The 14,218-nt window shown below is 43.7% G+C and overlaps 1 pseudogene; it reads left to right on the forward strand.

Annotated features, from left to right (window-relative positions):
* Positions 1-11,507, forward strand: part of LOC140391322 (protein ZNRD2-like) — a 51,766-nt pseudogene extending 40,259 nt beyond the window's left edge.
* The last annotated feature ends 2,711 nt before the right edge of the window (positions 11,508-14,218 follow it).

A 14,218-nucleotide genomic window follows, 5' to 3' on the forward strand; every position in this document is an offset into this window, starting at 1 on the left:
TTAAGCGTGTCTGTTCCCCCGCAGCTCGATAGTAGAATGGCCTGCGGGGGAGGACTCCGGCTTCTTATACTCCGCCTTCAGGGCGGAGCTAGAGGTCAACGGCCAACCAGGACCCGGGATCTGTCAGCCAATGACATTAGGGCTTCCAGTCCCACATGACCCCTAATACATACTACCACAGGTTCCACTTGTGGAAGAGACTAAAACCAGATGGCACATGCTGAATAAAAAGTTCTACCATTTAAAAAGAGATGATGAGATTTTGTTTTCATTTTTAAGGGACATTGGTGTGTGGAAATCTCTTCGTCATAAAGCAGTGGAAGTTGGGTCATTGAATTTATTCAAGAAACATTTAGACAGATTATTGACAGGCAAGGGAGTCAAGGGTTATGGGGGGCAGACAACAAAGCAGAGTTGAGACAGAACCAGATCAACCACGATCTATTGAATGATGGAACAGACTCCAAAAGCTGAATGGCCTTTTCCACTCCTATGTTTCTATGCCCTATGAGTGTATCATAAGGCTGAGGCTATAGAGGATCAGCAGGGCTCAGTGGCACTGTGTAAGATTTTAGGAACAATGCATTGATTAAAGATGTTCAGGAACATTCCCTCCCTTCTCCAATACACCAACAAACACTCTGTCGTGTTAAGCACAGTAAGATAACACGGGCTGCAACTGGATGCAGCTTTACCCGAGAGATACTCCACACCTTGAAGTTAGTTCAATATGATTTATTGAACCTGTCACACAGTTAGCTCAATCCTCTGTGAGTTCAATTCTCTGCTAACCTAGTGTGGTTAATCTGTCTGACTGAACCAGACTAGCTCTTAGCCACGTGCTGTAGGAGTTATATGGTATGTACACCCTGACTCACACTGTAGATGTCACCAGTGGAAGTAGGCGGAGTGTGACTGCCTCGTGCCTTTTATAATGGGAAACCACCTCCAAGTGTTCTGCCTGCTGATTGGTTATGTCCTGTTCTCTGTATTCATTAGCTGCCTGTTTGTATCTTATTATGTGAATGTCTGCATATCATGACACACTCCACTGACATCACCCAGTCCTCTGAATGCCCTCAATTTGGTTTTGCCCTTATGTAACTAAGAATATCAAGACAAACAGCAATTCAAGATTTTTTTACAATCCTAAGATCCTTAAATACTCTTCATTTGACAATTGCGTATACTGCACATAAAGACTTAAAAATCACTCATGTCCAAAACCCAAAATCCTGCTTTGTTTGCTCACTTATGTGTTTTTATATTCTGCATGTCTGTGGCCTTTTTCATTCATTGACAGATTGTGGATGTCGCTGGCTGGGCCAGCATTTATTGCCCATCCCTAATTGCCCTTCAGAAGGTGATAGTGAGTTGCCTTCTTGAATCGCTGAAATGGCCCTGGCTGAACCCAAACTGAGTATCGATGAGCAGATTTTTGTTGAGCAAAAGTCACCTGACAGCAAAGTCCACGACACCTTCCATCTCTTTGCTGATGTTTGAGAGTAGACGAATAGGGTAGTAATTGGCTGAATGTGATTTGTCCATTTTTGGGTAGATCTTAGTGTTGTAACTGGACTAGAGTGGCTTGACCAAAGGCATGGCTATTCCTGGAACACAAGCAGTATGGTGGACAGTGATTAGCACTGCTGCCTCACAGCACCAGGGTCCCAGGTTCAATTCCAGTCTTGTGTGACTGTTTGGAGTCTGCACGTTCTCCCCGTGTCTGTGTGGATTTCCTCCGGGTGCACTGGTTTCCTCCCACAGTCCTAAGAGATGCAGGTTAAGTGGATTGGTCATGCTAAATCGCCCTTCAGTGCCCAAAGATTTGCAAGTTAGGTGGGGCTGTGGGGTCACGCAGCTAGGGCCAAGAAGTGGGTTGCTTTTTCAGAGGTTTGGTGCAGATTTGGTGGGCCGTATGGCATCTTTCTGCACTGTAGGAATTCTGTGGTTCTATGGTTTCAAGCCTTCAGTAGTTAAGCCAGGAAGCTGCCCTTAGCTTTTTCTGTATCAGCTATTTCATGATATCATGTGGGTTGAATTGAATTGGCTAAAGACTGACATCTGTGATGCTGCGGACCTTAGAATTGGGCCAACCTTGGATCATTCACTTGACATTTGTTGCTGAAGGTGGTTGCAAATGCTTCAGTATTTCATTTTGCTGTTAGGTTCTGGGCTCCTCATCGTTGAGGATGAGGAGTTTCATCGAGTTTCTTCCTCTGGTTTGTTTAATTATCCACCGCCATTCCTAATGGATGTGACAATACTGTAGAGCTTTGAACTAATGCATTGATTGTGGGATTGCTTAGCTTTGTCTAGACCACGCTACTTCTGCTGTATAACATGCATATAGTCCTGTGTAGTAACTTCACCAGGTTGGCCTTAATTTTTGGTATGTCTGGTGCTGTATCTGATGTGCTCTCCTGCACTCTTCATTGAACCAAGGTTAGTCCCCCAGCTTGATAGCAATGGTATGCCAGGTCATGAAATTACAGAGTGTGGTGGAAGATTAATCTGCTCTGTGGATGGCCGACTGCATCTCACATTTATCACAGTAGCAATGCCACAAAACACAATAAAGGGTGTTCTATGTGTGAAGACAGATCTTTTTCTCAACATGGATAGTGGTCACTCCGACCAATGCTGTCATGGGCAAATGCATTTGCTACAGGTAGATTGCTGAGGGTCAGGTCAAGTAAGATTTTTCCTCATGTTGGTTCTCTCACTACCTGCCATAGGCCCTGTGTTACAAATATAAAGTTTGTAAGATTATGTGTTAGGTCTGCCTTTTTATTCAAGATTAAAATGGAAGGATGAAGCAGTGATTTCATGTGACCATTCTGAATTCTTCCTGACAGCAAGCTTGGGTGGTTTAGTTATTAATGGTTAAGCAGGAGGGTGGGGATAGGTAGTGCAGTTGTCTTACTGGGAAAAAGGTGCATGATCTTCATACCTGTAAACAAAAACCAGCACTGTTGTGCTGATGGGTAGCGTCTCCAAGTCTCACAGGGAGGTGTGACGACTGTCAGGTTTTTAAAAGTATTATGCTGTAACCTGTCCATTTAATTGCAAGGTAGAATAGAGTTTGGGATCAGAGGATAGCTAATCAGCATTTCTACCTGGATACAAGGCCCTGTGATTCTTGAAGATAGGCTTTGAAAGGGGATGGATCCATAAAAAGCCATTGTAGTATTGGCTTTTTTGAAATATCCCTGAACCTCACAGACAAATCAGTCAGCAAGAATCTGAGAGAGAAAAAATTCAGAGAGATAGAGGCAACTTATCTTTAATGTTCCCCACACAGAATATGAGTGGGACATCACACTTGAATTGAGGAGACCAGTGTAAGATTTTTAGGTTCTAACCATATTGCTAATAAGAAGCTAACATCTTAGAAACTAAGAAACATTATTAAGAACCAGCATAACTTTGTTAGATAGTCTTCTTTTATAATAGTAAAGTGGGAAAACATGCCAATGGGCAATGTATAGAAGAGGTGATGATGTTGAGTTAATAAAATAATGACAAGCAACATTACCAGGACCTTTAAAGTAGTTTCACAACTGAACGTTTTGACAGTACATTCTCATTAAAATTAAGTTGTTAGAACCCATCAAATCCAACATCAGGTTCATAAGGATTTAACTGAGATTGGTAGATTTGCCTAGTTTGGCTAAAGGGTGGAATCGCCAAGGTAACCTTTGCTGTGAAAGTTAATTCAGGGGTTCAAGCCTATCCATTTGGAAAAGGCAAAAGGGAGCAAGCCATCAGGAACAGAGAATAGCTTTGGACTGCTTCCTGGAGAAGAAGTGTTCATTTAATAGACAGAGTTCTGTACAATAGTGGTGGGATAATTTGATGATGTTAAATAGCCGATCTTTATTTCTCTGTAGTTTAGAGCATAAGTTGCCAACTGAATGGTGTTTAGGCAATGTTGAGTGTGATTCTCCGGCCTCCCAGCCGCTTGTTCCCTGGTGACGGGAGGCAGCGCATTGTTCGCTGGTGGTGGGAATCTCTGCTCCCATTGCTGTCAGTGGGAATTCCCATTGACGCCACTCCACGCTGTGCTACTGGCAGAACCTGAGGATCCCATCGCCAGCGTACGGCTAGAATTACTTTCTGTTGTTTTTTATAGTAAATGGCATAAAACTAGAAAGCTTTGTCATGGGATCCTTTCAGTTAGCCAGTGGAAATTTGAATATATTTTTAAAATTATCAATCTCTGTAGGAATTATAACACCGGTCTGGTGGATACCTCCTCCCGTCTCGGCCAGTTTGGTCACTAGCGGTGCTACCCAACCGCTCTTCGTAATGGCTTTTACTACCCTCGGTCCAAATACTGTGCAACGTGGAGGAGCACTAATTAAACAGATGAGGAGGCTGCTGGGTGGTAATCAGCAGGCGATTTCCTTGTCAGTCTTGGACCTGATGGGATAAGATTTCATGGGGCCTACAGTCAGTATTGGGGACTTTCAGGACCACTTCTGACTGTATACCACTGTGCCACTACCTCTGCTGTTGGGACAAGATATGCCCAGGCATAGCAATTGAGATGGCTGGCACATTAGTAGAGGGGACTAAAACGTGGTCAAAGTGGTAGGTGTTAAGGGTATACTACCGATACATTCAATATTTTTATAGCCTCTCTGTTTCTACACTTACGTGACTAGTTGGAAAGTGTGTCTTCTATGTTATAGAAGTGAGTTCACGGAATGGCTCAGCACTCAGTTTACTTCATTTCTTGTTAGTGATTAAATGGTTCAGACTGATTATTCCAAATGACATTGAATAAATAGGTATACATATTGAATCGCTGTAAAGAAAGCACACAAAGTATTTGTTACTTTTTGTGAACAGTGGAAAAAAAATGACCTTCACAGTCTTTGAGTGTTTTATTAAAATGTATCACCATAATATGACATTCTGACTGCTGCAAAATGTTGGCTCAAACTTCGTTCATTGTCTGATTTACTTGCTTAAGACTAGAAAGAATAAAATGCTGTGACGCCCTGTCCATCTGTCTACATTTGAGTGGGTGTGTAACTGAGGATGTGTGCATGCATGTCTTTAACTGAAACAGATAACAGTTATAATATTTCACCCACATTGGTGAAATTCAGTGACCTGATAAATGAACACAATTAAATCTGGAGCTCAAATTTGAAACTTCTGATTTTAGGGGAAGACAATGTATTTAAATTTAATATTTGCTAATACTGTACCCTGCCTGTTCATCATAGACAAAGAGTCATATGAAATTAGAAAGGGGGTCGGAGAAGAATTTGGCTACATCATTAGTTTTGCAGCAGCTTAGTTCGCAGCTGGAAAGGCTATCGTGTATTTCAAGGGCGTATATTGGGTGGATGCTTTCAAGGATCTGACTGAGTGGCTGACACCTATTTCCTGTGCAATTGAAGACAACCTTTTTTTATTGTTCCATCATTCATGTGATGTGGGTGTTGCTGGCAAAGCCAACATTTGTTACTCATCCCTAATTATCCTTGGGAAGGTGATGGAAGGGCGTCTTCTTGAACCATTGCAACCATGCGGTATGTATACACCCATAGTGCTGTTAGAAAGATTGTTTCAGGATTTTGATCCAGCGACAGCGAAAAATTGGTGATATCCTTCCAAGTCAGGATAGTGTGTAGCTTGAAGGGGATCTTGCAGCTGGTGGAGTTCCCTTGCAACAGATGCACTTGCCCCTCTAGTGATCGAGGTCACAGGTTTGGAAGGTGCTGTTGAAGGAGCCTTGGTGGGTTGCTGCATAGCATCTTTATGTCACTGTGCCTGGTGGGGGCGGGAATTAGTTCTTAAGGTGGTGAATATGGTATCGATCCAGAGGACTGCTTTGTCCTGGATGGTGTTGAGCTTCTTCAGCCTTGCTGAAGTTACACTCATCCAGGCCGGTGGAGGGTATTCCATCAAACCCGTGACTTGTCCCTTGTTGATGATTAGGCTTTAACAAGTCAAGAGGTGAGTTACTCGCCACAGAATCCCCAGCCTCTGACTTAATCTGATAGCCACAGTGTTTATATGGCTGGTCCGGTTCAGTTCCTGGTCAATGGCAACCCCCAAGATGTTAATAATGGGAGTTTCAGCAATGGGAGTGCCATTCAATGTCAAGGGAGATGGTTAGATTCACTCTGGCTTGCAGTACCGTGCATATGCAATACAAGGTTACCAGACTTATGCATTTTTTTACTAAAAGGACGCTTTATGCGCGTAAGTTCTTGGTAGATGTTTATTACCCATTTGTTCAAAGATATAAAAATGGAAATCATGTTGAACTTCTTCCTGTCACTTACATGTGCCATCATTACTTTTAGGATAACACATATTTTCTGCCCCATTCTTTCTCCAAACAGTAAATGCCCAAAATGTTACCTTTATAGAACAAGAAATTGTTTGCCTTAGCTGCAGAGATGCCTCGATTTACAAGAGTGTCTAGAGACCTGGCTGTGGAGTTTAATGCAAGCAATTTGCTCCTGTCTTGTTTTCAGAGAATTGGAGGGATCAGCATATTTTTGCCAATTGGATATATTGATCTCCAATCCTGGCTGTCCAATTCACACCCTGTTATATCCTGGGAGTGGAGTCTCACAAAAACTAGCCTTATATACTTCACAACAGCTTACACTATTCTCAAATATCAGGTCTGTTAATTATAAATTCATTTGGTTCACAGTCAGCAACTGTACACATTTTAAACTTATTTCAGTTTGTAAGTGGTACTACTTGATGAAAGCTCAGACAGGAAATATTAATCTAATTTGGTCGTTCAAGTATTTTCTGAAATTGGTTGAAAGGCAGTTTATTATTGCAATTGTGTATTATGGAACCGCAACAGAATGATTTCAGATTTTCAGCATCCATAGTATTTTGCTTTTATTATAGGTGAATTGCCCTATCAGAGAGCCACCACGAACACTATAGGTCAAATGGTCTCCTTCTGTTCTGGAGTCACAGAGTCAGACTTCCTCTTTTACTTATTAGACAATATTTCACTTTTATTGATGTGGTAAGGAGCTGTCAATCATAGCAAGAGCGTTTATAAACATTGCAGTTAGCATCAAAGTAGGGTAATTGAGATGCATTCAGGTGCGAAGGGAAATAAAATAAACATACCTTCTAAGCAGCTGTGTCTGGACATTTTAAATTGTCGATCACTGGCTAGTGCAATGTATTGCTGTATCAAATTGAATGGAAGTTTTCCTTTTGAAAGGCTGTCAAGGGATTTGAAGCCCTTTGAAGTGTACTTGGCTTTGGAGGAAGCCTCTGATACTTGTAACAAGTGCTGCTTTGAACACTTTTGTCTGAGGCAGCAGATGTTAGGCGGAAATGCAATGATTCATCACTCTACTGCCTGGACTGCTCTGCAGCTTTCAGGCAGGGTCTCTGTTAGGGGTCTCTGTTGGGGGTCTTTGATGGGAGTCTCTGATGGGGATCATGGATGAGGATCTCTGATGGGGGGTCTGTGAGGGGGGGTTCTGATGGGGGACGGTTTGGGGGGATCATGTCACCCTCATGGGTGCGTGCGGTGGGGGAGGACCCCACTGTCTGGGCTTGTTGCTCTGAAATTTCAACCTAAAGGGAACATGTTGGATCTGTACTCTCCCCATTTTCTTTTTGAACGCACCCCATTGCTCTTCCGTAGATTTTCTAAAAAGAAACTGTTCCCAGTCTGCTTTGGCCAGATTCTGCTTTATTTTAATAAAATCTGCCTTCCCCAAACCCAAAACTGTTTTTTGAAGATCGTCTTTTTCCTCTTCCATAACAAACTTAAATTGTAATATGTTGTGAATCGCTATCACTAAATGCTCCTCCACTGCCACCTCAAACATCTGTCCAGCTTCGCTTCCCAGAATTAGATCTTGCATTACGCCATCCCTTGTTGTGCCATCAACATTTATGTTGACATAAAAAGCTCTCTTGAAAATATTTCAATAAATCTGCCTCCTCTAAACTCTTTACACTGTGACAATCCCAATTAATGTTGGGAGATGAATTGTCCAAACATCTGCTCCTCTATTGCTTGCTGACTGTTTGGGGGCATATAATACACTCCCAGCAGCGTGACTGCTTCCTTGTTATTTCTAGGCTCTACCCACAAAGCCTCATTTGAAGACTCTTCCAGGATATCATCCTTCATGACTGCAGTAACTGACTCCTTAGTTAATATGCAACTTCACTTTTACCCCCTTCCCTGGCTCGCCTGAAGATTCTCCACCCTAGAATGTTGAGTTGCCAGTCCTGCCGCTCCCACAACCACGTCCCTGTGATAGCAACAATATCACAATTCCACATGTCAATCCACCCACTTAACTCACCAGATTTCTGTAATACACCTAGCATTAAAGTAGAGGCCATCCAAGTTTGCCTTAGTCCCTTGGAACTCAACATGGCTTAACTCTTGGTTCTTTTACTGTGTCCCAATTGTACGAATGCTCCGTGTACTCTCTGTAATGTAACACTTCTGTAATTTGTGACTAGAGTAGAAATATGTCTCAGGTAGTAGCACAAAACAGAAAATATCGCATACACCCTGCCCAATATTCAGTCTATTAAAGTCATTGGAGTGCTGCTTTGGGTTGCACTAGATTGCTTACATTGGAGTTTGGTTACTGAGTGAGTTTAGTGAAGAGGAAACAAGGTATTCCTTTCCTTTCCTACCCTTGGCAAGTCGGACCTGGTGAGTATTTCTACTGTCCTCAATATTCTCTAAACTAAAGGAAATAAAAGTAAAGGGAGTAATTTAAGGGTAAATCATGGCAGGGCAGCTTGACCTTATGGGATGCTTCTCCTGTGCAATGTAGGAAGTCAGGAACACTTCCAGTATCCAAGGCACTCACAGGCACAGGACTTGTCTCCAGCTTCAGCTGCTCAAAATCTGGGTTTCGGAGCTGGAAAATATAAAATAATTCGGCAGGGAGTGAGGAATACCCTCGGCCCATTTTCCTCTCTAACAGATTTTCCATTGAGGACACTGATGGGAGAGATGGTTTCTCAGGGGAAAGCAGCAAGAGCCAGATTGCACCGTGAGTGGCTCAGCTGCACTGAGCAGCGAGGGTGGGGGTTTTGGGTGGGAGTGGGGGGGGCGGGGGGCGGGGGGGGGGGGGGGGGGGGGGGGTTGGTGTCATAGGAGATTCTACTGTGAGGGGAACATATAGATATTTCCTTCCCAGTGTCAAGATCAAGGATGCCACTGAACAGCAGCTGCAGGACATTCGGAAGGGGAAGGGTGAACAGTCAGAGGGCATATCAGTACCAACAATGTAGGTAAAAAAAGGGATGAGATCCTGAAAGCAGAAAATACAGAGCTGTGATTATTCCCAGTGCCATGTTGTATTTTTAATTCATTGGATCAGCATTTATTGCTCATCCCTAGTTGCCTACCATTTCAGAGGGCATTGGAAAATCGCCACATTGCTATGGACCTGGAGCCACATGTAGGTAAAGACAGCAGATTTCACCCCAAAGGACATTAGTTGACCAGATGGGGTTTTATGACAATAGACAATGGTTTTATGGTCATCGTTAAACTTTTATTTTTTTATTTCACCATCTGCCATGGTGGGATTTGAACCCGGGTCTGCAGATCATGCCCTGGGTCTCTGGATTACATGTCTAGTGACTATTCCACTACCTCCCCTTAGCAGGACCAGTAATCAAATAGACCAGATGAATGCATAGCTGGAGATATGGTGTAGGAGGGACGAACTTAGATTAATGTAGCATTGGAGCCGAATCTGGGGAAGATGGAACCTACACAAACTGGGCGGGTTGCACGCCAATCGGACTGGGACCAATATCCTCGTAGGGGTATTTGTTAGCATTGTTGGGAGGGTTTAAACTAGAGTGGCATGGTTGGAAACCTGAGTGGAAAAAGAGGCAAACAAAGAACAAAATGAAAGACAGAAAAGTAGAAAGCAAAAGTGGACGGCAGAGGAAACCAGAGCCAGCAGCAATTAGGGCCATAGTACATAAATCGATGCCAAAAATGTTTCACAAAAACAAGTCTAAATGCACTGTATCGGAATGCACAGAACATTGACAATAAGGTAGACAAATTAACAATGCGAACGGATATAAACATCTCCAATATGATTGTGATTATTGGGATTTGGCTATAGGGTGACCAAGGCTGGGAACTGAGTATCTAAGGATACTTGATATTTAGAAAGGACAGGCAAAAAACAAAAGGAGATGGGATGGTGTTGTTGGTTTAGGATGAAATCAGTGCAACAGTCAGAGAGAATATTGGCTCAGAAAATCTACATGTAGAATTAGTCTTAAGAAATAACAGGGGGAAGAAAACATTAGTGGGAGTTGGCTATTGGCCTCCAAATAGTAGTGCTAAGGTAGGGGATGGCATTGACAGGAAATTAGAGAGGCATATAACAGGGATATGACATAATCTACTGGGCAAACCAAATTAACAACAAAACTGTGGTGAATTAATTCCTGGAGTGTGTACAAAATGGTTATTTAGACTAATGTGCCAAGGATCCAACTCAGGAACAGGCTATCCTAGATTTGGTATTAGAACATAGAACATAGAACGATACAGCGCAGTACAGGCCCTTCGGCCCACGATGTTGCACCGAAACAAAAGCCATCTAACCTACACTATGCCATTATCATCCATATGTTTATCCAATAAACTTTTAAATGCCCTCAATGTTGGCGAGTTCACTACTGTAGCAAGGTATTGTGCAATGAGAAGCGGTGAATTAATAATCTAGTTGGGCTGGGACCTTTGGGCAGAGTTTTTCAAAATGCAGGTCATGACATGGGGATGGTCACTGGCAGATGTTGGGAGGGTCACGGAGCGATCGGTCACGGCATTCCCGATCGCAGGAGAATGCCCAACAGCCGTGATCACATTTTAAGAGTGCTCACCATGATTTCCGGCAGCAGCATGGCTTTGAATAGTGGGGATGAAGAGTTTACATGGACCCTGCACAACCACCCCCTCCCCACATCTGAGGCCCGTCTGAGCCGGAGATGAAGGTGATTGAGGCCCGTCATGACCTCCAGGCCAAGGTCTCCAAACTGATGGGTCATTACCTGCTGAAAGGATACACAATGCTGACATACAAGAAATAGAAAAAAAACTACTGGGTCACCTGTCAGGAGCTGGATTCTAACATTGACAAGGAAAATTCCACTTTTGGTCCTGTCATGTGTGGGAGTGACGTTTTCAATGGCCACGAGAAGCCGCTCCCCTCCCACTCCACTCCGGATATTTCCACTGATGCCAGGGCTGCATGCCCTTTTCATGAACTCCCTGAACCAGCCCCTCCCCATGCTGAGGGAGACACAAACCCCTCCCTGCCCACAGGGGGAGACCTGCGGGTCTTCACCCTCAGGGAGGCCAAGCAAGCCTGCCGACAGAAGCTGGCTGGGCCAGCAGTGAGTTGGAGCGGACCTCGTCTGTAGAGTACCGCTCTCAGCTCTGCACCTTGATCAGGAACTGCGTCAACTCCCTGCAGAACCTGAGGTAGCTGATGTAGTTCCACACAATGAGGGCAGGGGGAGCGTTGAGGGATGGGGATGGTCTCTGTTCAGGGCTTTGTCTCCATCGCAGTGGATCCGCCCTGAATACAATAGTGCATTCCACAGCAGAACTGCAGGAGGCACAGTTCTCTCTTACATTGGCTCCGGCACATCCTCCAAGTGCAAGAGAATCAAATGTAATCTTTCCAAGTTTGCTGATGACACATAATTTGGTGGGAATGTGAGTGGTGAGGAGGATGTTAAGAGGCTTCAAGGTGATTTATGCAAGTTGAGTGAAATACATGGCAGATGTGGTATAATGTAGATAAAGGTGAAGTTATCCACTTCAGACAAAGAAAAGGAATGGCAGAGAATTATTTAAATGGTGATAGATTTGGAAATGTTGATGTATAAAGAGACCCAAGTGTCCTCGTGCACCAGTCACTTAAAGCAAGCATGTAGGTGCTGCAAGCAGTTCAGAAGGCAAATGGTATGATGGTCTTCATTGCAAGAGGACGGGAGTACAGGAGCAAGGATATCTTACTGCAGCTATACGGGGTTTTGGTGAGACCAATCCATTGCGTGCAGTTTTGGTCTCCTTACATAAGAAAGGATATACTTGCCATGAAGGAAGTACAATGAAGGTTCACCAGACTGATTCCTGGGGTGACAGGATTGACATGTGAGGAGAGATTGGGTCAGCTTGGCCTGTATTCACTGGAACTTAGAACAATGAGAGGGAATCTCGTTGAAACATATAAGGTTCTAACAGGGCTGGTGGATTGGATGCAGGACAATGTTTCCTCTGGCTGGGGGTCTAGAACAAGTGGTCATAGTCTCAGGATACGGGGTAGACCATTTAGGACTGAGATGAGGATAAACTTCTTCATTCAGAGGGTGGTGAACCTTTGGAATTGCGACCACAGAAAGCTGTGAAGGCCAAGTTATTGAATATATTTAAGAAGCAAATAAATTTCCGGACCCTTAAGGCATCAAGATGCACGAGTAGAGCACAGGAGTATAGTACTGAGACAGAGAATCAGCCATGTTCATATTGAATGGTGGAACAGGCTCGAAGGGCCGAATGACCTACTTCTGCTCCTATTTTCTATGTTTCTAATTGAAATAAATACTGGGCTGAGGGTATGAAAGGTGGCCTATGGAATATATCACTCTTAATAATAATATTCTTTATTATTGTCACAAGTAGGCTCACATTAACACTGCAATGAAATTACTGTGAAAAGTTCCCAGTCGCCACACTCTGGCACCTGTTCGGGTACACAGGGGGAGAATTCAGAATGACCAATTCACCTAACTACACGTCTTTCTGGACATGTGGGAGAAAACCAGAGGAAACCCACGCAGACAGGGGGAGAACGTACAAACTCCACACAGACAGTGACGCAAGCCGGGAATCGAACCTGGGACCCTGATGCTGTGAAGCAACAATGCTAACCACTGTGCTACCGTGCTGCCCTTAGGATGTCATCCAAGACAAATGTATACCCCATTACATTTTCAGTCAGTTTGCCCAACAGACAATCAAAGGAAGACAATTATTCTTCAGAACAAAATGCAGTAATGGTTACAGAGTAGAAACTATTTCCTCACTGTAGTGCTTCTCAGGATCTTTCGTTTATGGAGCCCAAGGATGTATTAAAATAAATACTGACTGGAACTTGACATTTTCAGGCTCCAAGTGGTAAAATATTGCTCTTTGGATTAAAAGCACGGTCTCAAGTGTACAATGATTTTTAGATGTAGAATAATGAGTGGTCTGAGTGAATTTGCGTGTGGTCATAAATTGATTTCATACCAGTTGGAACTATTGAGAGATATATACAAGCACCCACAGGGAAATGGGGAAGATTTATGATCCATCTATGATATTTTGAACATTTCTAAAATTTGTAGCTTCTTGCCAGCCAATATGAAATGTAATACTTGCTGTCGGTCATTCTACCTATTTTCAAATTTATCTCTGGTTGGCCAGCTTTCCCAGGCCTCAGGAAACCCAACCCTGAAGCAAGGCAAGCACTGCTAAATCCAGGAGGCACATGCCTTCCCACTTACCTGCTGGATCTAGCCTACAAGCTGAATGGCCTACCCCTGCTCCTAATCTACAAGTTTGTATGTTTCTATGCTAACTACTGGGACCAGACATCACCCCCCAACTCTCCAGTTTCCCTCAACCCCACCTAGAGGTTCCCAATCTTTGCAAACCATCTTGCCTCTGACCCTTCAGCCCTCAACCTCCAATCTCCAACATCCCTACCCACTCCGAAGAATTCTGATCCTCCAGGCCTCTGATCCCTTTCCCTTCTTTGTGTTCTCTAGCTGTAGCCTGGTGCCTAAGACCTACCTGCCTAACTGTCATAGATACATATCTAGATACATAGAAGATAGGAGCAGGAGGTAGTCTTTTGGCCCTTCGGGCCTGCTCCGCCATTCATCACGATCATGGCTGATCATCCAACTCAATAGCCTAATCTTGCTTTCTCCCCATAGCCTTTGATTCCATTCTCCCCATGTGCTATATCCAGCCTCCTCTTGAATATATTCAAAGTTTTAGCATCAACTACTTTCTGTGGTGATGAATTCCACAGGCTCACCACTCTTTGGGTGAAAAAATGTCTCCTCATCTCTGTCCGAAATGGTTTACCCTGAATCCTCAGACTGTGACCCCTGGTTCTGGACACACCCATCATTGGTAACA

Source organism: Scyliorhinus torazame, chromosome 15 (assembly GCF_047496885.1).
Source record: "Scyliorhinus torazame isolate Kashiwa2021f chromosome 15, sScyTor2.1, whole genome shotgun sequence".
NCBI classification, from domain to species: domain Eukaryota; kingdom Metazoa; phylum Chordata; class Chondrichthyes; order Carcharhiniformes; family Scyliorhinidae; genus Scyliorhinus; species Scyliorhinus torazame.